Below are 25,314 nucleotides of genomic sequence, written 5' to 3'. Positions count from 1 at the left end.
TTTATTCGCGTGTGGAAAAAAAGTAAACATGAATTCACATCGGGTGAAAATCTGTCAGGTCCTCTCCACCACCCCCACACACCTATGAATACACGTCAATGCAAATAAAATATAAGATGCTTCCTCTCTGCATCCTCAGCTCAGCTGCTGTATCTCCACAATGTTCTCTTCAATCTAAAGAGACTGTAGAAGAATGTCAGTTTGACCTTCCAGGCTTGCGAGTATATTTCTGTCTTGCGCTGTGAGATGAGATGAACCATTGCTATCCAGATTTGCTTTACAGTAGGTGTTGCTAAAAGTAAGGCATTCAAAATGCAATATTATTATATTATATTATATTATATTGTAAAATGATAGCAAACAGACATCTGAACAGCTTAATTAAAGCTACAACATGCAAATTAAGCTTTGCTTCTCTAAACTTATTAAAATTATTCACTCATTTTAAACAACATAAGCTCACAATGGCTTTACATGAGTTGACATGGGTGCAATTCCACTTACTCAGACTGAAGTTTGATAGTTGTCGGATCAGTCAGTTTTAGTCAGATGGAGAAGTGCAAAAGTTCCCTGAAGCAATAAAAACATCCGGTCCCACTTTATTTTAGGTGGCCTTAACTAAAATGTACTTACACAGGAATTAATAGTTTGTTACAATGTACTTACTGTGTACATACATGTATTTACTGTGTACTTTAGCTTGTTAGCAGCTGTGTGTGGACTCCGTGTAAGGGGCAGGTGCATCGAGTGATGATTGACAATTTTATGAACCAATAACAGCCAGTAACAGAAAAAAGTGTGCAGTAAGATGAAAACCACACAGCCATTGGCTAAATTCTCTGTCAGTCAAACTTCTGGGAAGTAAGTGCCTGATCGATAGGAATGACTGAGACATGCGGTCAAATCATCGGCTTTGTTTAGGTTTTAGTAACTATAACTTGGACTTTTTTTATTTAGTTTGTGGTCTCATTTTATCTGTGACACTGTAAGCTATGACATCGACTGGTCTTTTACTCCAAAGACTCTGTTTTCGCGTGTAAATAGGTGTAAACAATAGGTCACCGGCAGAAACGGTGACATAAACAAATGAATAACCATCCATAATACAACACTATTGTGTCAGTGGACTAAATGTGCTTAATGGGATGTTTTTCTGTGGACTCTTGCCTTTCAAAATAAGCTGTGATGTACAGCAATGAATGAGTGTGTGTTGTTATTACATGATATGTACGCCATATCTAATAAGCGTTTTCTGTAAAACTTACACAAATTTTGCAAATACATTCTTTATAAGCTTTTTATTGAAAAACAACTAGCTGCAATGGGTGTTTAGGGGATGTAGCTTTAAACTGATGTAGAGTTTTTCAAGATTACTCTTGTCCTTTTGGGTGTGATCTATTCATAAACATTGACATGTGGAAAAAAACAGTGCCTCAGTGCGACCTCGTCGGGGCGCTGTGGAAGGGGTTAAATACATGTATGTAATTACATCTGTAATTAACTTTTGTAATTACATTTGTAAATACACTGTTGACCATGCCTTACACCTTAACCCACCCTTAAACCTACCCATGCCACCAAACCTGTCCATAACCCAACCTCTATCCCAACTCAAAAGCTCCACAAGTGTTCCCAAATACATTATCAACACAGTAAGTACATTGTATTTATTTTTTTTAGTAGTTAGGGACACTTAATATAAAGTGCGACCAAACATCCTGTATAGGTGTCCTTGTAAGCTGATAAGTAGAGTCTGATTGAAAGGCTCCTCTTAGCAAAAATGTTCTGGAAATGTCATCTAAAGATGGAGCGTGTGTGTAGTGTCAATGTAAAAATTAACTCATTTATCCCAACAGGCAGATAAAACTACAAGTTAGAGGTCTGCATTTTACTAATAAAACACGGTTGCGGGCAGTAACTGTGGTGTAATTAAAACGGGAGCATTCGGTCTAATAATATAGCTTCCCGATCCCTGACGTTATTTCGGAACAGCATATGTGATTTGCTCATTCTTATTGAGCACCGTTACAGCCAGTGCTTACGACTGTTACACATGATGAACACATGATCAGTCTGTGCGGACTAGGCTTGGGCGTTATCCAAATTTGGATACCGTCAAACCTTCTCCTATTGTACCTCAGAATACGGTATTACCGTGAATAACATTTATTTATTTATTTTTTAAAGAAAGAACAAGCTTTCTTTCTCACTGGTTAAGCTTCACATTTTCACTCAGCCAAACAGCATAATGAAGACCTGAAGTGGAATCTGAATAAAGCATGTCAGTCTGTGAACGAGAATACATCTGTAAAATAAACATGTGGGAGAATACACATGAATGCATGATCACAGAAAGACAGAGAAAGATCGCCTTTAGCGGCGTAGTACAACCTAGTTAACATGACTGAAACGCTTAAATGTGAAGGACTCGGCAACATCTCTCAGGAGAGAGAACAGCTTTCATTTTAGACTTCAGAACATGAAGTACCCTGACGGATGGATGTCTCTTGTAGAGATCAGAGCTAGACTTTCTTAGGTTGGGAAAGTATAATGCACAAAGCAGCAATTCGCACAATGTAGTGGTGCTCGTTTCAAATTTGCACAATTATGGAAGTGCCCAATGGCACAAAACCGAAACCTTCTCGGCTGTCACAAAGCGTCTCTCAGCTGATTGCCGAAGTAGAACATCACAGAGGCGAGAAGAAAAGAACAAATGATAGGGACGCTCTTATTTTCTAGGGTTCTTTAGGGAGCAGATGCAGGCAATCTCATTTAGTGTTAAACAGGAGACGAGACGTGCCTCCTCCTCCTCTCTCACTCCCTTTCACTCTTTCTTTATCTCTCTCGCACATGCAAACTTGTTGGTGTCTGATCATGTGGGCTTTGCCGGAGTTGTAGAGAGCTGCCACTCATCCGGTGGCTACGAGAGTGATAAAACACTCGGTGGTAATTTCAGCGAAAAGCTTGGCAGCGCAGGGGAGGACTGTGGCTGAATGCGATTGCCCCCCAGATGCCTCTTTTGGAAGATGGCAGGATAGGCAGCGTGAATAAAATGCATTGAATTTTGAGAGAGTTGGAGAGAGACTGAATTTCCACAGGTGTGGTTTCCGAGTTGGATGATATTTGGAGTGCATATTTTAAGCCAAAATTAGCATTGTGAATTTGCCAAACGAATGATTTGTTTCTTGATTAGCGATGTTTTTTGGGAGGGAGGGAAAGGGGGATGAGGGTGGATCTAGAGCTCGTCTTTCATCTCAAAATACAAAAATAGACATGCATTGCTGCTCCAATTCGGACACACACACACAAGAGATGCTTCTCATTTCCAGCATATTATTAAGGCCATAATCAACTGGGTCTCGCGGTCCTCCCCTTGTCCCCATGTGGTTGTAATTACACTGACATGCTGACAGTGGCTGGCAAAGTGATTTTCGCTCCCAGCAGAATGAGCACCACCTCTTTAACCGTCCAGTCAGGTCGCTCAGGGAGCCACATGCAATTTCCATCCTCATTCAATTCAATTGCCAGAGCATGCTAATGGGATTTCTCATTGTTTGCTTGACTGCTTCAGTGGTAGTTCTTATTTGCAGGACGTCGCCTCATAATCACATGGCGTAATATGTAAATGTGTGTGATCATGTAATGGTACCTCAAGAGGTCATATTATTTGTATTATACATTGCCGGAATATATGTTTCATTCATGACTGAGTCAGAGCGTATGGGATTCTTGTGTTCTTCAATAGCCTAATGTCTTGGTAATGGCTAATCTTGACAATAATTACTTGAAAACCACTGGAAGGATTTGCTAACTATTAGAACATAGTTGGATACAAATACAGATATTACATTAGTAATTAAATAATGTTTTGCAGTTAAGATAAATATATAAATTGTGATGAAATAAGTTAAAAACAAAAAAATATTTTTTATAAACATACTGGAATTTAAGAGTTTTTTTACACATGGGCAAAAAAACTAACAAATTAAAACTTAATGTATACATTTATTACAGTTTTCAGTGATAAATTAAGTAGAAAACAATTCTCTTTGGAGTAGCAAGTTCAAGTCATTTGTTCAGGTTGATCTAATTTGTTTAGGTTTAACAAGTCGAAGTAATTTATTTACTTTTTTTATTATTTGTTTTACTGTTTACAGTGTACGTGGGGGCTTATCTAAATCAGGGGTCTCAATATTGTGCCTGACATTTTCTCTAAAATAATTGTATGAAATGTTCATTTAAACCTTTATTTATTAAAAATGATATAGTTTTATATTTACTTTTTAAAAACATTCACAGATTCAAAGAGAACCACAGGTGAACAGGGGGATTGCAAAAGACCAGCATCTGCTTTAAACTGGAGTGACTGAAAATCTACTATTCAAAAATAAACAGACAAATGGAAAAATAGAGCAAAACACCCTGAATCTGTTGAAATGTGTTGATCTGATGAAGGTTGAGTTTGCAGCTGGATATTATTGGTAGATCATTGACAGGAACAGTGAACAGTTCCAGAGTGCGTCTGAAGCTCATATGCAACATTATATGGCAGACATACTATTAAGCCCTAGCTAGATCCTGCTGTATGGTCATGCATCCATTATAAAACACCAATTCGGATATATTAAATAGTTCACTCAAAATTACACAATGAGAGACTTTCACTTTACACAGTTCGTGAATGAAAAGGCTGCTTTTGCGGCAAGTTTGAAGTAATCAATCAGAAAACAGGAGAAAGTGCATTACACTGGTCATTTTAATATAGCCTATTAATAATAAAATCCAAAAATCATAGTATAATATTGAGAGTTAATTTTAATCTTGCTTCCAACCTGCAGGATCGCTGATGCAGTGGCCCACCGGTTGAGAATCCCTGATCTAAATGAAATGTTAAAAGGTTTTTCAAATATTTGAATGTCTGTTAATACATAAATTAATAAATAAAATATTTATATTACATTACATTATATTATATTACATACATTTTTTCTTATAATAAATATTAATGTTTTTATTTTACATCAAATTATATAAAATTACAAATTGTATTGTCTCATGTCTTAATTAAAATGTAGAGGATAAAAGTAAACTAAAATGATAACACATGCATTAAATACACACTAATGATTAAAAAATATCTATACATATATATTTTACCCAAAAAGTCATTACATACATAAAGAAGTCATTTGTAATGATACTGCAGATCTACACAACATGCAAAATGATCTAACTGCTCCATTTCTCCAGAGGGTCTATGGTCTGCCCTGCATACTGTTGAAGACCCCTGCTCTAACAACCCACAACCCACACCTTAAACATACTTGACAATTTTCAATTGTCTAACATTATAGAGTCAGTTAGTTCACAAGAGACAACTTTCATTCCATTTATAGAATATCTAGAGCATGTTCAGTGGAAGAGAGGCAAGTAGGTGTTCATGGGTAGGTGGAATAAACGCCCATATCTATTTTCCTGTTTGTACATGCAAATCCAGGCTATTTTAGAAGTTCACATAAAGTATGAAGTACTTCTCTTGAGTGAGATCCAGCAACCTAATTTTGCTTTGTGAATTAGCATATATATTTTAAAGAGACAGTTAACCCAAAACAAAACATTTTGTCAACATTTACTCTGTTAACTTGTTCCAAACCTGTTTGACTTTCATTCTTCTGATGAACACTAAAGACAATAATTTAAGGAAATGTTGGAAACCTGTAAGCATTGCCTTCCATAGTATTTAAGGTCAACAGTTAGAGGTTTTCAGCTTTCTTCAAAATATCGTCTTTAGTATTTAATAGAACAAAAACACATTTAAAAGTTTGGAACCACTTGAAGGTGACTTAGGGTGCTTTCACACCTAGACTTTTGTTTCGGAACCTGTCTCATTTGCCCAGTTAGCGCATTTTGTTTGCCATATGTGAATATAGTAATCGCGCTCTGATCCGCGCTAAAACTATCGGTCAGAGATCGCCAGATTGAGGTGGTCTCGGCTCGATTGAAACGAACTCTGGAGCAGATCGATTGTAGTGAGAAAGTGATATGATCCGAGCCCGGTTATCACAGCGTTTTAATGATATGTAATAGGCATTTCGGCTATATGAAGAGAGAATTATGAGAAGGCCGGAGGAATTCCAGACATCCGAAATCTCCCGCAAATGCACAAAGATTTCTGGATGCCCGCAAACGAATGATAATCTCCTGGAAATCACGCATGTCCTTCCCGATCCTTAAATACGTCACGCACCCTTCTCACTTCTCCCCAGCGCATCCCTCCTCGCTCTTCAGACACGTCGCACACACCTTGTCAAACACTAAAACCTCAGAAAAAAATGAATTGATTCACAGGTGTGAAAGCACCCTTAATAGTAAACACATTTTTATTTTCGGTTAAACTATACATTTAAGCCCCAACTAAACACCCTCATTTCCTTGCTTCTTCTCAATTTAAATTATTTCTGTGGGCACCAGATCGTCACTTTTGTGTGTACCTCTGAGAATGGACTCAGGTGATGGCCACGCATTCAGTATTCAGTCAGTGTTTTGCCCCGGGCAGAACACAAGGAGAGAGGTAGAGTAAACAGAACTGCAGTAAGCAACTTCACCCAGTGCTGAAAATGAACCCATGCTCCTCTTTTCCTGCGATTAATTGAATTCTTGCAGCCATTAAAGTGACTAGGAGAGCTGAGTGACAGCTATTGCAGATGAAAAAGGCACTGAAAGGTCTGAACTCTTCCTGTCCATCGCACTGGCAGTGACGTTTTCTCTCTTTGATGTGTGCTTCTTAGTGAGGATGTGCTGCAGATGCCTGTGAAGGCTGTTACTTTAAATAGCCCCTTAAAAGCTACTAGATACTTTTATCCATCAAAAATGTACAAGGTATGATGTATAGTAAAGTAAAATCATTCTTGAGATGCCATTATTGTGTCAAGTGTTTCACTCCTAGAGATCAAATGGAGACTTCCTTGGATGGACAGACAGGTGGATGGATGGATGGATGGATGGATGGGTGGATGGATGGGCAGATGGATCATTTATTTACTTTAAACAATGATAGAGCTAGATAGAGAAAGAGGTAGATAGAGGGTAACACTTTAGAATAACTATTCGTTATAACTAGTTAATAGTTAATAAACTGTTAGTTAATGAGTTATAAATGACTTGTTAAATAAAAGTTGATAGTTTGTTTATTATTTATAACTGTGCCTTATAGATAGCCAAAAGATAACTTACAAGCTGTTAGTTAAGAAGTTATAAATGCCTTGTTAACAGTGTTTTAACGATTTATAACTATACCTAAAAAAATGGTAATAGATCATTAACAAGCTGTAAGTAAATTACTTACTAAAGACTTGTTAAGTATCCGTTAATAGTTTATATATGTTATTGGGACATTATTCTAGTTGCAACTATTTTTCATTTATTAAATGTCAGTAAATAAGAAGCAGTTGCAACTTTAGAATAATGTCCAAATAGCATACACAATCTAATAACTAACACTTGACTAATATATTAACTCACACTTTACAGATCAGTTGTTCATAGTTTGTCTACCATCTAATAATTCCAGTGAATTGTTGTAGAACTTTTCTAATAAACTACATATTTATTTATGTTGTTCTTATCTTTAGCACAAAAAGTGGTTAAAGTAGCAGTAGAAGTAATAAATCATTAAAATACAGTTAACAAGTCATTTATAATTTGTTAACTAATAGCTTGTAAGTTTTCAATTGGCTATCTATAAGGCACAGTTATAAATAATAAACTAACTATTAACAAACTGATAACAAATTATTAACTTTTATTTAACAAGTCATTTGTAATTCATTAAGTAACAGTTTATCAAAGGACGATTATAGTTATAACAGATAGTTATAAATAATTTACAACAGATAGTTATTCTAAAGTGTTACCAAACTAGAACACCTTTTATATGGAACAATGTCCTCGGTAGTGGAAAAAAAACCTCACTAGGGGTAGAGCTTCAGAAAGAACCATGAATTATTTTATGGCTGAAATGGGCAAGTTGGCTGAGCCTAAAACCTCCACCATTTTCCCTTATTTGCTTACTTTCTAAGCATATTTCAGTTATTTTCAATGAGAGAACACATTTTTATATAGTCTAAGCAGCATGAAAAGGTGCCAAGCAGGCATGGGACAATAACCGGTTTCAAGGTTTACCGCGATTTGGAAAAATCTATGTATTAAAACAACCAAAATATTTTGTTACACTATTTTTAAGGTATACGTCGTTTTTTTTTTTTTTTTTGTGCTGTGTTTTTTATGTGTTGTATGGAAATCTGTGTTTTTGAAGCTAATGAAGATAGCAGAAGTCATTTAATTTTTTTTTTTATTAAAATGGGGGGGGGGTTGTTTTTTATTAACATATTTTAAAAGAAATTATTTATTTTTATCCAAAGTTATCATACTATAAGAAACATATACCGGCCCATGCCTAGTGCCGAGCTCTGTGCATTTTTAAATGTGCCAACAGCTGGAGAATAAGGCCCAATCCTAATTCTATTACTTAGCCCTTCCCTTTACCCCTCATTTTGCACGTTCATATGAAGGGGTAGGAGTGCCCTAATTCTATTTAGCTTGAAGGTGTAGGGCTAAGGGGAAGGGCTCTTGAAACTGAGATTTATCAGGACCACACTCTAATTCAAGGGGTATGAAAATTTTCCAGAATACACTATCCATAATGGTAACATGACTGCAAATGGAAAGAGATGCATATTAAATAGTATTAGGATTTTGTCATTATTACAAATTTTTACAATAAACAAGTTTAAAATATTCATAACCATGTTTGTGTTTTATTACCAATCATTAAAAAAATGCTAGAAATAAAAAACTATTAATTTTGCTATCTATAATCCCTAATATTAACTCCTGTATAGCAGTCCCACAACATTTTGTCACTCTATGACACTTGAATACCTTGTCAGAAAAGTCCATTGGCTGGGAATGAGCTTTTTTACAGTGTCTGACATAATGTTAATGTTGTTTTTTGTTTAATAAATAAATATGGCCACAGAGTAAATGCACAGTACAGTTACGATCTTATTGCCACATTATATCATTATGACAACATGATATCCTTGCTTTGAGTGATTTTCTGAAGATAAATACAAAAAAAATGCAACTGGAATAACTACATCAGTTGTCGATCTCATATTAAGCAAGAGCTCACGATGACATATAATGACGTGTGCAGGTGCTATAGTAGTGTCTTATTTCTTAGGGGTAAATTTTAAAGCCATTCCCATACACACACTGTTTCAACGACCAAGGGGAAGGGGTAGGGTACCAAAATAGAATAATCGCACATATGCCTGGCTGGAGTAGTGTGTTTTTCTTTGACAGTGGGAGGGTAGACCACACTTTACCTGTTACAGCACATTATTTAGGCTGACTTATTGAGCACAGTGTAATTAAGAGCATTATATTGCACACACTTTGCATGCTTTAATTTCCAAATATTTATTTTTATAAATAACCACCGTGAATTGTTCTGTTAGTAATGTGCACCAAACTGAAAACATATGTCGAATGATTCAATATGAAATGTTTCAAGATGCCCTTTGGGACTACTTGGATTTCTGCAAAAATTTCTGAAAATTTCAGATGAGTCACAGCAATAGAAAAATACGGTCTGCTTAAACTAATGCCACATAAATATTGTATGTTGTTATGTTTTTATGGAACACAACATGTAAACATTCACAGTACAGGGTGGAGAAAATTTGTGAACCCCTAGGCTAATGACTTCTACAAGAGCTAATTGGAGCCAGGAGTCAGCTAAACTGGAATCCAATCAATGTGATGAGATTGGATGTGTTGATTAAAGCTGCCCTGCCCTACAAAAACAGTTTTGACTTTCTTGTTCTCAAGAAGCATTGCCTGATGTGAACTGCATCCCTGATGGATGGATGGATGGATGGATGGATGATCAAGATGTGCAAGACAATCTGCTCAAGTTAAATCTGCATAAGCTACGATGGAAACATGTTTACCAAATATATTTCAGTATGTGCATCAAAAAAGTCAATAGATTTTGTTTTAAGAGATCATGTGATAACAAAAATGGGTGAAATGTGACAGCATTAATTGACAAACCAGTGGACCCACCATATTGTAAAACATCTAAACTATTGTTTCGGCCAAAATCCCTCAGCCAAAGTCTGTCATCAAAGGCATTTTTACCTCCAGAACTGTTTTGAGAATCTGCACTCTAGAGTTGTCACAATACTGGAATTTGTTGCCAATCGGTGCTGGAATTTTAAAAAGTCCATTTCCCACAAACATTTAAGTGCTATAGAGCACATTCTAAAACAGTGCTGATTAACCATTGTGTTCACTTGCTCAACAGAAAAAACTGATTGGCCTAGAAGGTCATCAGTTCACTGAACTCACCACTGTTTAACCACAGATACAGGGACACTGGAGCATTTTAAAGGTGCGATTCATTGGCGAATCCCTCGTATGTCAGCTTATAGACAAACCAGCTGATCAACGTGACTTTGAAACGCTCCAGTGTCCCTGTAATTGTGGTTACACTCAGTAAATAGCAGTGAGATCAGTGAACTGATGACCTTCACGGCCAATCACAGTCATTTCTGTTAAGCATGTGAACGCAATTGCAAATCAGCGCTGTTTAAGAACGTGCTCCACAGTGATTAAATGTTCGCCGGAAATGGACGTTTTTAAAATTGCAGTATCAAATTGTTATCGAAATCTAGAATTGTGACAACCCTACAGCCCTCCCAAAGAGGGTCTCTTTGCCATCTCATCTGCACTGTATCTCCTTAGTCTTCTGGGGCAGAAGTTACTATATAAAAAAAGACCTACTGTGACTTCTCCTACTGCTATGTATCCTATTGTGTTTTTAAGATCTGGCCACAGTTTATCAGAAAGTGAAAATGTTGTTCTCTTTGACTCATTGAATGAAAATTGCTCTTTATTCGCAAATTTTTTATGCAATATTCTAGTTTTGTACATAGATCTAAATCTTTTGATGGTAACAGGTTATAACATAAATAATTAAAAGTAATTCTGAAGGAATAATTAAATCCAATCCACCACTAGTAGGGTGTAACAAATGAATTCAGTAATAAAATAATATTATTATAGGTACCTTTTATAATGCAATCCTTTGCTCAACCCATGCAGAGCTGCATAGTTTTCTTTTATCTTTCTGAAATATGGTTTTTGTAATGCAAAATAACAAGGGCCCAGGGTTGAAATAATCTTTAGACTATCCCCTTTTCTTAGTGAATGGTGCATTCAAAGCTTTGACCTTCACTAAAAAGGTGAAGTTAGCCGTGAGGCTTTACAGTAATTTTTGCAGGCTTAGATCAGGCTGTCCTTCTAAATGTCCTTGAGAAGGTTTGGAGATAACCTGCTTTTCTTGTCCATTTTTATTACCTGACTACTATCCCACATGGATCGGCATATCAGTTTACACCATGCTATTCCAACTGTTCTATTCCACTGGCTTAACATGTGGAAACCCTTGTACCAGATGAGCGAATGCAGTTCAGTCACAGGTGTGCCACAACTTACACCCTGACCAAGGATACCGCTTATATCCAGATAGGGCTGTTATCAGCACACTTGCAGCCGGCAGGCTTTAGCAAACCGCTCTTTTTTTTTTCTCTGCAGGATGTTTCAAAAGAGGGTTCCTTCAAAGGAAGCAAAGAGAAAGTTTAAGCTTTGGGTTCAAAGATATAACCCTAAACATGCCCCTTGCACACTGGGTTAGGTCATGTTTAGGTGAAGAAAAGAAAAACACATAAGATTTTGTGAAATTATAGCATCAAGTTAGATGTTCTGAATCTTGCGGCAAATCTATCTAAGGATTTGTGCAGAGTTTGGACACCTGTGTCTTCTGGATTTCCACTGTAACTGTGTCGGGTATTGAAAACCTCCTCAGGTGGTGCTCAACAACATGTATTCAATCACACGTCTGCGATGTTTCAATTTCATACAGTGCATAAGGTGAACGCTCCTCAGCCCCAGAACAATCAAATACCTTCTCTAAACAAAATGCACTTCAGTGAGCTGCAGGAGAGGTTGAGAGTCCTATTGCGTAGCGGTCCACTTCATTCCAGTGTTTCATAGTTTTGTAAAGAATCGAAAATGGTCTAATCGGTTTAGATTCAATTATGCACCAATCACTCCCACCAGATTCAAGGGTCTCGCAAGGTGGGACCATAGTAAATGAGCAAAGGATACAAGGATGCTTCAAATCTTCAACAAACTGGAACAAAGTAGTGACAATATGAAAGCAGTTTGTACCAGTCCATTTAATAAACATTTTCACTGTATTTTGGACCTACTGCTTGTTTTCAAACTGAATGTGTATCATTCCTATTTGTTTATCGTGAGTTACATTAACACTGAATTCAACAATACAACACAATACAACTCAATGCAACAAAGCATAACTGTGAGATATTAGTGACCCTTTTACTAATGTAATTATTACGATTTAATAAGTTGTCTAGGGAGAGTAAACATACCATTTAGAATATTAGATTAATACTGGAGTAATTGGATGGAAAAGTGTGACATGTATGGCATGTGTGTGTGCTTTACACAATGCATATAAAAGAAAAGCAAACAGAAACAATCAAACCAAAAGTTTCAGGGGAAAAGGAACTAGAGTGGCGCCAAAGCAAAGAAATAAACAAAACCAAAAGCCACCTAAACTAGAACACAAGATTCCCTAAAAACTTACAAATGAAAATCAAAATATGAAAAAGAAATCGAAATCTTCAGGGTATGCGACACCAATTTCATAAACTCCCTAAAATAAACAGAAATAAAAAAAAGTGGCGCTCACCCACTTACCTAGTGTTTTCGAACAATATACATTAGTGATGTGACGTTGTGCGCCGAGGCTTCGAAGAATGTTTTTAAAAAAAACGATACATCTCGCAGTGAAGCAGTGCACCGGAGCTTGATTCGTTTTGCCATCATCAAGTGATTGATGACGTCCGAAGCTTCATTTTCGCCCATACCCATGTGACTGCTTCAAATTTAGATTCAAAGGTTAAATACCCTCATGGTTCAGTAAAGTGATTAGGGAGAGATTAGGCGTTTCAAAGCACTACGCCATTCCTACACACCAGTAATAAAATTAAAATAATTGTTCATCTTCCACCAGCCATGTCATTTTCCATGACAGGAGTTTCAATGTAGTGACCTAGTCATTTTGCCTGTCAGCTTGCAGTACATTTGCTTTTTGACTTCTCCGTCATCATTTGTTTCACCTTTGGAGGAATGGGTTTTGATGTTGTAACAAACGATTTGATCACTTTCTCACGCTAACTGAACAAAACCGTTTATTTACCGCACCAGCCAGAGTTTGGACATGAGCCCAAGAAAAAAGCTCGCCCCGACTTCATCTAAATTTTTAAAAAAAATTAAGCTCTAACCGAGCAGGTCCCATCAGGTTCGGGCAAAGATCTCCAGCTCTAATCTGGTGGGCCCCAAATAAATACCTAGAAGTATAAATTATAACAAATAAATTATATATAATATCATTTTCTGTCCCATTTTGTATGACGATGGTCTAAACAAATTAAAGTTTAATTTTTATTACTTCTGCAAAAATGTCCTTTACTCTCAATTATGGAGCAGTCCAAATACGTAAAGATTTAGTTTTAAAACATAATATTTTTATTTAAATATTTAATTAAAACTATTAAAACATAGTTAAAACTATTACAAATTGTTTATTTATTATTTTAGTTACACTAATTATATTAATTGTGAACTCATGTTAAGAAAACAAATAATTTGAAAAGGTTTTACAAGATGCTTCACGTGTTGTTATCATTATTCTGGATTAAGACAACATATAAAAAAGGAGATTGAGTGATTTGAGGGAAAAAAAAAAAAAACTGAAAAATAAATTACTTAAGAATAAATTAAAGTACAAACTTTTGGGCCCCATCGCTGAAATTGCTTAGGGCCTCCAAATCACTAAATCCTTCCCAGATAGCGAGTTTAACAATGTAGAATGTGTCGAAGCAGCTTAACATAGAAGTTCTAGTCAATCGAAACTGTGTCAGTCCAGTTTTCAGAGTTGTTTAGTTCAGTTCAAAGTCATTTAAAGTCTTTATGAAGTCTTCAGTGTCATATGATCAATCTATATGCTGTTTCCAGATCAGGAAACATTTATAATTGTCAGTTCTAAAATCAACTGTGTTTTTGCATTGGTCCAGAACTATTAATGTATTTATTTACTTTCTGGAATGTTTGATGAATAGAAAGTCTGTGTATGGTCACTATTTCAAATACCTTTAAAATAATTACAATTCGTATCAAAATAAATATTCCTATATCAGACTTATTAAGCTTTAAGCATTTATGTCACGTTCTTCACATTTTTCTATTTTTTTTGTTCCTGCAGTCACTTCCAAAAGTTTACAGAGACAAGTTCGGAACTTAGCCAGAAATGAATTATTGATGTGAGCTACTGACTACAGAATAAAGCCGCATTTACTTCGTGTGGGTTTGCCTGAATTAATCATAACATGAGACTAAAATGGCTGATGAATTCCCTTTCATTACAAAACCCACCAATTTTCCTGTAAATGACAGATGTCTTCTTGCAAACCTGGACCCGACCATTATCGACAGCATCACTTTACAGCACGCATCAAACATTCAGTAGATGCTATTGTCTGTTGTGCATTCTTGCATTTTCCGCCCACAGTGTAAAAAGCTCGCAACATGTAATTTTGACATCAGCATTACCAACGCACATGTCAACAGAAACGCTTGAAGCACCCATTGGCAGGGTTCATTTGGAACATGAGGCCATTTCAATGCACTGTTTAACTGGAATGTTTCAGCAGAACTTTAGTTTGAGGATCAGTTCTCTCTATTTACCAGTATATTAATGGCGTGCATTCAAGTAGCAAACAGACTGTTTATCAGTTTTCTCAATGCATACTCTATATGTCCTACCATGCATTACTCAACCCCATACTTGCGCTCAACCTACACTCACTGTTGTGTTCAGTTCACTTTACAAATTATGTTGACTAAACAAATTATGTTGACTTAATTGTGGATGTTTCTGTATGTAAGTTTTTGACTCTTCTAAAGCATAAAAGTACCATAATATGTTTGCAGATATTTAAGAAACATGCTAAGTGTACATTCTTGTTTATTTACAAAAACAATGCTGAAGTCAGATATTCTGCTTTCAAAAATGTGAGTTCCATGCCAGCTGTCTTTGTTTTAGTTCTTTTAACCCGCCCACTGTTTAGCCAATAAGATTTCAGCACTCTGGTTTGCCTTGGTGGAAAACCGCATATTTGATTCATTCAGTCAGGAAGGCTCTCAAAATATGCGTCCGCAACTGAAATGCGATCTTTGGTGGACAGTAACAGCCTCCGAAATGAGATGCAGATTTAGAGTTTCACAAGATGTGTTTATTAATTAGCAAACATTATAAATATTAAGAATGTAAACATTAAGTGAGCAGGTTACATTGTAACCCTGTGTCTTAACAAAAGGCTACATGATGAGATTTGCAGTGATAAAATATTTGGCTGTTTGCACCAGATTAAACACAACGTAAATTTAAATACAGCCATTCAGAAGCACAGAATAGTGCACTTACTGCACTCCAACAAAAATGTAAGGTTTATAATCTAACTAATGCATTTTTAACCCTAAATGTTTTAAATGTACATATAATCACTGACATGTTGGCTTGCACTGAGTCACAGATCTAAAGTTCAGTTTTGAACGGTTTATTTAATTGTTTAGATCCGAGGTGAACTATCTGCTACTGCTTTCAGTAGTATGGCAATAAATGTCATTAAAAATGCCATTCAAACTTACATTATTAGCATTTAGCACTGAATAAAGCACATGAGGTGTACCTGAGGTGAACATTGTCAGTTTATCCTGTTGTTCAGCTGCAAAAATCTAGTGTATATAAGTGTTGGTTAGAACAAAGACTTATTTTAATATGCAAAATATTCCTTTTATTGCGTGGCATTGCTTTTATTTAGAACACATTTAAATCAGCCTTTAGGCTCAAGAGTCAGGCACACTCCTGTTGATGATGTCAATCTGGCAACCTTGTGTTTGTTTTGAACCAGAAGTGCAATACCTACTTCAACCACTGGGTGTCAAATGTACATACTGCATAGTTTTGATCAATAAATAAATATTAATGTTCACATTCTTATTTAGAGCCATACTATGAATTATAAGTTCATCCTAAAATAAAACAAAATGAAAATTCATTTACTAACATTTCCAAAATTTTTCTTTTTACAGATTCAGACAAAAAAAAAAAAAGATATTTTGAAGAATGTTACCATTTATTGTTGATCTTTATTTACTTCCAGAGTTTATATTTATACATTTTCATTTTTGGTTGAACTATTCTGACCAAGGGCATCACGGTGGTGAGTGGGTAGCACGATCAACTCACAGCATGAAGGTCGCTGGTTCAAGCCCTGGCTGTGTTAGTTCACATTTCTGCGTGGAGTTTGCATGCTCTTTATGTGTTGCCATGGATTTTCTCTGGGTGCTCCGCTTTTTCCCCACAGTCCAAAGTCACATGCATTGTAGATTAAATAGACTAAGCTAAATTGGCCGTAGTGTATGATTGTGAATGAGTGTGTATGGGTGTTTACCAGTGTTGAGTTGCAGCTGGAAGGGCATCTGCTGCGTAAAACATATGCTGGATAAGTTGGCGGTTCATTCCGCTGCGGTGACCCCTGATTAATAAAGGGACTAAGCTGAAAATAAAATGAATGAATGATATTTCGACAAAAAATCTTGCATAAAGAAAAAAGCTATCCTCTTTTCCCTCCTCCCAGACAGGGATCTCTTATCTATCCATACTAGTCATAGCTATTGTTGTCATGGAAACAAACCCTGACTGTATAAGGCCTGTACATTTCCGACATGCAGATGTGTGCAGTGGTCCAAGAGCAGTAGGGCATCATTGAAATATTAAAGTTGACATTTCTTGCAGACAAACACAATGTCCAGCCTATTTCCCACTGGATTTATGGTGCAGTTAATGTGGTAAGTAGCGTTGACTGCAGGGTGGAGAGGGGGGTGTATGAATTCACTGCAACATAGAGCAATGGACTGTTGATTCATTCCCCATGTCTGTGGGTTGCACACTTGATCAATACTAATCCCCTCATCCGTCACAGGTCACATCCAGTTGTACATCTCTCACTGTCAGCACATGAGTGCACATGAAGTGACTCTCAGGACACTGCTTAACAGTCATTTGGGATGAGCTGATGAATGCATTTCAGTTCTCTATAACTCAGCAAATGTTATTTATTACTTATTCCTTTTTAGTAACTAGAATTTTTACTTGTATTTTCACTTTAGTTTAGTGGGTTTTTTTTACATCTTTATTTTAAACATTATTGTACATTTATTTTAAATTTACACCCCACAAAATTTGCAATCCTATGTTTGTTACTGTTGGAGTATGTTTACATTTACTCTGCATTTCTCTCAATGTATATATTTTGACTAAGGCATAGTCCATTTATTCATCAGGCCTGTAAGATTTGGGGAAATATCTATCTAAATATTAGAAATATGAATTTTTTGGACATATTGTGATTTTGATTTGTGATTTAATTTTATAGTCAAGCTTCAGCTCAATAATCTGCACCGTAGCTTCTTACTGCTAAAATGCAGTGAGTGTTAGTTAAAAAAGGAACTGAGCTATGGCTAGTATGGATATTTACTTGCTTAAACAGTTGCTTAAATTTGTTTTAAATATTCAGAAATGAAACACTCATTTTTCTCTAGAGCAAACAGTAAGCGCAAATAAAATGATCTTACCTTTCTGTAAACAAGTTGAACTGATATTAGAGAGATAGTGTAGCTTATAATGAAAACAAACAAAAACATTATAAAAATACAGAAAACTCAGCAAACTAACATGGCTGAATAGACTGAAATTGTACTTTGCTGTTGCTTGCTACTAGATTGAGTGTCAATGGCAATACTTTAGTTTACTTTTTAGCAAGACACTCCTCATATAGCCGTTTGTGGTGCTTTTTAGGTGCTTGTTGTTGTATTTCCTTAGGCTGTGGCAACAATTCTGCGAAAGCTCTTACAAATTACCTGTTTTTTTCATGGTCTGTGACTTCGAAAATAAAATATTTCAATATTACTGATGTCCTTGCTTTCTTTGATATTAATTATTCTATTATTGCTGAAGTGGCAAATGACATCATCCCACATTTATATATATATATATAAATGTATCTGTGTTTAAATCAGAATTTATTTCAACTATTTTTCATCATTTGATGCTTATGTAACACCAAATGCATAATATTACTGCTACAAATGTGATATAACCTGTTCTTTGCAGCTCGGTGAACTGTATGGTTTTGTTCAGGCAGCTAAAATTGGTTCAGATTCTTGGTAATTTCTAAGACAAACAGCAACACTAAACCAATATAAAAATGTCTAAGAAGTGTGATTTAAGTGTGATTAAATTAATACTTTTGTGAATGTGCAGCATCGCTTTTCTTACACCATACCTAAAATCATAAAAACCTATGACATAACCTGTTTTACATACAGCTCAGTGAACTGTTTGGCTTTGTTTAATCTGCTACAATCTGATTTTAAACTAAATCTGTCTACTTGTTATTTCACACGGAGTAAAATTTTTTTATGATAGCATTAACAGACCACATTGTAAAATTTCTGGCCAAATATCTCTTTGGTCATTCTAAAAACCCGTAGTCAAAGTTTGTCATCAAAATGGTTTGATAATATTACCTCTTGAGCATCTGCGCTTCAAAAGAGCATCTCATGCCTTCAAAAGCCATTGTGCACTCATTGCATTCATTCCTCATTCTTCATCTTTTGAGGTGCAAAGAACATATTTTAGGAAAAAGGCTAACAGTTGATTCTCCAACCGGAGCTAATTATTATTGATTTATTTATTTATTTTTTAATATTTAGCACCATTGACATTTTTTTTGTTTTCTTATCGGATGTAAATTAGATGCAAGTCCTTTACTTGCAAATCTACATGCAATATTCTAGGTTTAGTTTAATTTGCATCTTTGGATGGAAACATAGCTATCCTGCAGGCACAGGCCTTTAACATTACATCATATTGACATTGTACGGCAAAGTACCCCAACGTTGTGAGGACGATTTTGTTTGGAAATGAAAATAGGATTGACAGAACCCAACGTCAGGCCGACGTTAATGTCCAATGCAAAACCTAAAATAAACCAAATATCAACGTCTAATCATGTTACACCTTGACGTTGTGTGGATGTTACCACTATGACATCTATCAGTGGATTTTGGTCACATTTCAACACAACCAAAAATCAACCAAATATCAACGTAATTTGACGTTGCTATGGGACGTCATTATAACGTTGTCCATAATAGCTGACTAGACATTGAATTTTAGTCACCTGACATCATGATCTAAAAGTAACCTAATATAAATGTCTTATGATGTTGTGTGCCAGCTGGGTACTGTCTGAACAAACTGAGTCAATTTCATCACTTTCCAAATTGGTTCAGGTGCAATGTAAACACACACACACAGTCCAAATATATACTTATCCATATTTCCCACCATAAATTAGCTCTAGTAATGAATGACGCCTCCTCCAAGCCTACCCTCCTCTCATCCCCTGCCTCTCAATGCCAGTCTTTGTCCAAGAATGAGAATGAGCCATTCTGTCTCTCACAGATGACCCCTCTTGTCTCCACAGCCGCCTGCTGAGGACGTGACTGCCCACGTGGTCTGGATGCCAGCAGCTGCCTCTTGGAGCCCCTGACGGCCCCTGGCAATCCGAGAAACACATCCTCATCCTCCGTTTCCACGCTCCCGACCCCCCCGCCCCAGTCCCGGAGGATTATCGAGTCTCAGGATTACTGAAGTGTCCACTTTGGCCGCGGGAGAAAGGGCACACTATTACTTGTGAGTATCCTCAGCTGCTCCGAGCCTCCATTCTGCCTGTGAAATTACACTCATTATGGGCTTTTGTGCTTACTTGGTGGAAAAGAAAATGCAGGGAAGACTTTATTAGAGCGAATGAAATGCTTCATTAAACATTATTGGCCATTACTTTAATTATTGGCATAACAGAATGAAATGAATGAAAACAGATCTTTCTTGCCTTGAGTTCTTCTATCCGAGACTAAATTGAAAGCGTGAACAAACTGGGGCATTGCCAGAGATGCCATGCTACTGTTTTGGCCACAAATCGCCTCGAGCAGGACTCTGGCATGTTCGGGAATCAGTTAGTGTTTATGTGCGAGTGCATACAGTTTGCCACCCTACCACAATAATAAATAATTGAAGCGAATGTATGACCTGGTTTGTGTGGCGTTTCAGCATTCGCTAGAGATGCCAGTTCTCTGAGGATTTCCAGTGTTATGGGGGGGTGTGAGAATGGGATTAGAAAGCTTGATGGATTCAGTGGCAGATTGCACATCATTTGACTTCTGCAATCCGCGAGGACTGGGCTGCGTGCTGCTGGTGTGAAATACTGTACCAGGCATGCTATTACCTGAGAGTGTCTGTCTGTGAGTCTAGGGGCGGAATAAAACAAGCAAGGTGAAAGTCGCACATGATTTGGAATTCAGAATGATTTCATGCAGACTGAGATGAGAATCAGTGCTTGGGGATGTGCTACATGGATGGATTTCCGTTATGTTGATGTGGGCTGTCTGATTTAGAAATACACTGATGATGAAACCAGCACACATAGTGCACTTGATGATTGGATGAAAGAAAAATAAAAGGACTACTAAGAAACACAAATACCACAGGTCTTTATATGAAAGGGAAAAGCTGTTTGTATTTGCTAGTGTATTCCCTTTTTGGAACATATTTCTGTTAATAGAGGAAGATAAAATAACATGAATTCCAAATGGATGATTTTTGCTTTCTTAAATGGACAGCCCTGCTGAAAATTTAAGATCTAAAAATGCTCCCATTAAGTTCTATAACATTTTACGAACATTAAAATTTGTCTAGCTTTTTAAATGATGTATTAACAATTTTTGGTTATAATGTTATATTAAAAATATTCATAACGTTTCAGGTTATTCACCTTATTTTTAGCGTACAAGTGGGTGCAGCCATTTGAATGTTTTTGGCACAAGACCTCTGGGGCCTCATGTATCAACGCTGCATATGCACAAAAACTTTCCGTACGCCAGATTTCATGCTAATGTTTGGATTTACTAACAATGAAATGAACGGGAGAATGTGCGTTGTTCCACACCAACTTCATGCCTGGCCTACTTGCATTTTTTGTGTGTGTTTGTTTTATTTCCATTGGCGACTCCTAGAGGCAATTGTGTTAAATTGCACACTACAAAGTATCTTTGAGCCGTGCAATGGCAGCTGTATGGGACGGGATCATCCGTATCTCTAGCTGGTATATAAGGTTTCCATACCATGCAGTTGACAAGCCAAACATTAAAGCGAAATTTGCAGCGATTACCTGTTTTCCCAATGTAATCGGAGGGATCGACTGCACGCACATTGCTATAAAGGCGCCATCTGAAGACGAATTTGCATACGTGAATCAGAAACATTCCATTCAATAAATGTCTAAATAATATGTGATGCTCAAATGCGCTTAACATAATACACACACTTATTAATGATTCCTACTTTTCTTCCTCCTGATGAAGAGTAGGCAAAATCTGATATGTAGTGTGGGAAAGAAGAATGAGATTATCAGACGCTGGATTCGAACCGAGTTCATGATCGAACGCGTCAAAACATTATGCCATGCGCTTTACGAGCTACGCCACTCACGTTACTCTCTTTAGTTATGTTGCCTCTATCAATCAACAGTGATGGCTGGGAATCACTCAACTAGCTTATTCCAACGAGGTGTGCCTTTTGCACTTAGCCTAAATAAACACTACAAAATTTTAAACCTTTTCATCGGACCATTTCTTTTTTAATTAACTCACAGTGCGATGTTCAGACCCAACTGCGTTAACCGAGCCAGGTAAACTCTCCCCACTCTATTTTTTTTCTTTTGTTATTAATTCTAGAGGACAAACTTGCAAAAAAAAAAACGTTTTTCTCCGGCCTACCTCCGATAGGTGCAACTCCAATACACATTCTGTTCAAAGTTTCTGTTTTTGCTTGCTTTTGCCATTGCTTTTTCATTTGGTTTTCCCAAAGTAGAGTCATAACCATATTATTAGGGGAGGAGGCAGGGAGGGGTTTTGCGCTCATGCACTCAGTTTCACTATAAGTCGGATGTACAAAAAGAATATGCGTGGGATTCGGCGTACGCAGTGTTTCATACATCTGATTTTTTTTTTACTGCGTACACACATTTACAGCTTTGTGTGTACGCAATGTTTTAGTGTGTTTTAATGTTTGTTGCAAACTGATATTTTCTAATTATATTATTCTGCTTTGTCTGTATAGCCATGAACATACTTATTTGTAGAGCAAGTAGTTTGACCATTTTCTGCAGTTTAGTATTCCTATTCTTTCTAAAAAAAAAAACGAGCGCACTTCCGCATTGAAGAGGGTTAATATCAATGTTCCCTGAACGTTATTTTTAAATGTTATTAGAACATTCCATCCACATATTATTTTTCTAAGAAGTTTTTCTATCAAAGTTAATATAAAATTTTTATGTTCATTCTTTTGTAAATGTTCACAATGTTCTGATAATATTCTGTATTAGCTGGGGTTTACCCAAAATAAATGTATCCTGTTAATTTTTATCACCCTCCAACTATCCAAGATTTTAGCTAAATTGTGGTCTTTGACAATTTATTAATAAATACAGTTAAAGTCAAAATTATTAGCCCCTCTGAATTACTAGCCACCGTTTATTTTGTCCCTAATTTCTGTTTAACGGAGAGAAGATTTTTTCAACACATTTCTAAACATAATAGTTTAAATATCTAATTTCAACTGATTTACTTTATCTTTGCCATGTGTCTAGATATTTTTTCAAGACACTTCTATACAGCTTAAAGTGACATTCAAAGGCTTAACTATGTTAATTTAGGTTAACTAGGCAGTATAGGGTAATTAGGCATGTTATTGTATATTGATGTTTGTTCTGTAGAATATCGAAAAATAAAAATTTGCTGAAAGGAGCTAATAATTTTGACCCTAAAATGGTATTTATTCTATGCTTCATGCTTTTATTCTAGCAGAAATATAAGAAAAAGACTTTATAACAAATATAACAAAAAAATTTAAAGGGAGGGCTAATAATTCTGACTTCAAATGTATAGTAAAAGAACACTTGAAACGCAAAAACAACACAATCCTAAACTCAAAGTAAATCACACTAAAAGGAAGGCAAGCTAATCACCAGGTCTCCGCTCAATCCGGGGGTCCAGCAATCATGTATCTCCCAATCTGCTAGTGTGTGTCTCCTCAGTCTCTGTACACTGTTAAATGAGTGCTAGAGGAGTCTGGCAGCGTAAGACAAGGCAATACAATGGTTGCCGCAAACACACCAACATACAGAGCTGCACAAACACGGTCTGAAAGCACCAGGAGGTAGTGGATGTGATGAATTGAATGGAAAGACTTGTCCTTTCCAGCACAGCAGTGTTTGAGTGGCACATCCTGCTCCTGCAGAGAGAAAGCGGCTCAAGAGAGACTGGACTGATCAGCACTTCTCTGAGTTAATTAACACCAGAGGTCCAGCAGCTGTTGTACCTTCCTATACCTTTGCACTCAGTGCCACCCAAACACATCTTATATACGCCATGCCACTTAAACATGCTTGCTAGCACATAAACAGTACATATAGTGACTATGAAAGAAGACATTTGTCATGTATACAGTAATAGGTAAGAGATATATTTTGACAGAAATTGCTTTAAAATGCTTTGCTAATCAAAGTCAACGTGTAACTGCAATTATGCTCATGTATACATTTTAGATGTAAGGATTGTTTGTCGAGTTGCACTAAATGCATTAAATTATTGTTATAAAACACATTGAAAGGTTTTATTATAGTCTTAATATATCTATTAGAAACTACCAACACTGCTAATGAAAATGATTCCAATAATCGGTTAGTTAAAAAGTAGTCAAATATGCCATGTTTTTTTTTTTTTTATTCAACAAGTATTCACTTTTTTTTGACAGCCCTCTAAAAATTAGACATCTAAAAATTGTCCAAAAAAAAAAAAAAAGCTTATCATCAAATAGACAGGAATGTTATTTGTAATTAATGTAATTATTTACAATGTCAGTTCATTTTTGGGATATTATGCAGGGTATCTGAAGGTTCTAAGAGTTATATTTAAGGCTTTTTTTAATAACACAAAGATTGAAAAAGATCAATTTTAAGTATCAAATAAAAAAAAAAGCATGCAAATCAAATAATTACCATCCTCAACACTTTTTATTGTATATTATGTTGCTGTTGTAACCGACTGGCTGATATTGGCCAGATGACTGGCTGTTCACCTGTCGTGCCAAAAATCATCCAATCCCAGTCTGTTCTTTGTTGACACAGTGGTCATAAGCTATTATAGTGCAAAATTCCTGCAAACTCTCCTCGCTTAAGTGAAATCCCAGCAAACACTGCTTACATAAACTCAAAATTAAGAATATGAAATAAAAAATAGCATTTGTAAAATCTTTAAAATGCAGATTTGAGACATTTTAAAACTAAATAAGGCCTTATTTGTTTACTATGGAATTAAAGACTTTTTAAGGATCTGCAAATACCCAGATTGTTAGAAAGAAACAGGTTCAAATGTACACTACCTGACAAAAGCCTTGCCGCTATCTGTTTTAGGAACAACAAATAACTTGACTTCTACTTGATCATTTAATATCAGAAGTGGCATATACACTATGAAAAGAAAAAGCCTCCAGATAACGCTTATTTTACCAAAGTAAAATTTGATCATGCTTGATTTTCAATTATTTCATTAAGACAGCAAGATCTGACTTTGCTTAGACAAAAGTGTTGTCACTTAACACAAATAATGTACATTATAGAATATAAAGTCATGGTGCAGTGGAAAAATAATTAATATTGTGTATGACTATCATGAGCTTGGAGGACAGCATCCATACTCTACAATGACTCAAATAATTTATTAATAAAGTCATTTGGAATGGCAAAGAAAGCATTGTTGCAGGAGTCCATCAAGATTCGTTGGATTCATCAGCAATGCCTCCTCCATCTTACCCCATACATGCTCAATAATGTTCATGTCAGGTGACTGGGCTGGCAAATCCTGGAGCACCTTCACCTTCTTTGCTTTGAGGTACTGTAGTTTGATGTG

The 25,314-nt window shown here is 36.2% G+C and overlaps 2 protein-coding genes across 8 annotated transcripts in view; one reads left to right on the top strand and one right to left on the bottom strand.

The window, feature by feature from the left end:
* Positions 1 to 25,314, top strand: part of b3gat1a (beta-1,3-glucuronyltransferase 1 (glucuronosyltransferase P) a) — a 174,069-nt gene that overhangs the window by 53,111 nt on the left and 95,644 nt on the right. For 4 of the 5 annotated variants that reach the window (XM_005173647.5, XM_073929092.1, XM_068214765.2 and 1 more), the window contains exon 2: positions 19,773 to 19,981. The gene's annotated coding sequence lies outside the window, so the exon portion shown is untranslated. Of the gene's footprint in view, positions 1 to 19,772; positions 20,020 to 25,314 lie in introns of all 5 variants that reach the window. The other variant, XM_073929091.1, reaches the window with a different exon arrangement.
* The window catches only part of LOC141378753 (uncharacterized), a 246,050-nt gene that overhangs the window by 191,499 nt on the left and 29,237 nt on the right, over positions 1 to 25,314 (bottom strand). The window lies entirely within an intron of this gene.

Source organism: Danio rerio, chromosome 18 (genome assembly GCF_049306965.1).
Source record: "Danio rerio strain Tuebingen ecotype United States chromosome 18, GRCz12tu, whole genome shotgun sequence".
Classification (NCBI taxonomy): Eukaryota; Metazoa; Chordata; class Actinopteri; order Cypriniformes; family Danionidae; genus Danio; species Danio rerio.
This window is presented reverse-complemented; position numbering and strand designations above follow the sequence as displayed.